General features: G+C 42.4%; 1 pseudogene; it reads right to left on the bottom strand.

The window, feature by feature from the left end:
* Positions 1 to 283: 283 nt before the first annotated feature.
* LOC103581390 overlaps positions 284 to 721 on the bottom strand; it is a 1,326-nt pseudogene continuing 888 nt past the window's right edge.

Raw genomic sequence — 721 nt, 5'->3', positions numbered from 1 at the left:
TCAAATGGTATGAACATTTTATGTGCACAACTCACTTCTGGATTTACAAACAGAATTTTCGTGACTTACATAAGCACATCTCTCGTGAAGATTTCACGCAGACATGCAACCTAACGTCCACAGTATCTGACGTGTGGCAGGAAGCAATGCACGAGGGAGGTGCTTTCAATCACCTTTCATTTGAGTGACATTATGTAAAAAAATAAATCAATAATTTAGAAGTTCTGTTTCCAAAGGAGATTTTCGAGTGTCCACATAGAAATGGCTACAGACAGTGAGCTTGTTAAGAAACGTCTCCCGCGTGCACATCCTCTTGGAATTGCTGCACCGTTTCTTCCGCGGCTGCTTTCCTCTGCCTTCAACGGGGGCCCGGATGAGATGGACGCTTTGGTGACTTCCTTGATGTCCTGAGCTTCTATAGCTCTTTATTTTTCTTCACTCTGTTCATGATAAATTTAGCGTGGCATTTCCGTTTGATCCCTTTGACTCTCCACTGCAGCAGTCGTTTTATTCCATAGCTCTCGCTGGTATTTGATGGTTCATTTCTGCATTTCTCAAATTCACATGAATTATCCACTGTCAACTCTTTACCCACTGCTCTCCAGAATGCTTTAGTCCACCTGACCGTGGGAAGATTGTGCTTCTTTTAAGAGTTTCTATGACATTTTGATTTACAGGATCTAAATGCCTTGCAGTTGTTGCGGAGGAATATCATGCTGTG

Source organism: Galeopterus variegatus, unplaced genomic scaffold (genome assembly GCF_000696425.1).
Source record: "Galeopterus variegatus unplaced genomic scaffold, G_variegatus-3.0.2 Scaffold12944, whole genome shotgun sequence".
In the NCBI taxonomy this organism is placed as follows: domain Eukaryota; kingdom Metazoa; phylum Chordata; class Mammalia; order Dermoptera; family Cynocephalidae; genus Galeopterus; species Galeopterus variegatus.
Note: the sequence above shows the minus strand (reverse complement) of the source record. Positions and strands in the feature narration are given on the sequence as shown.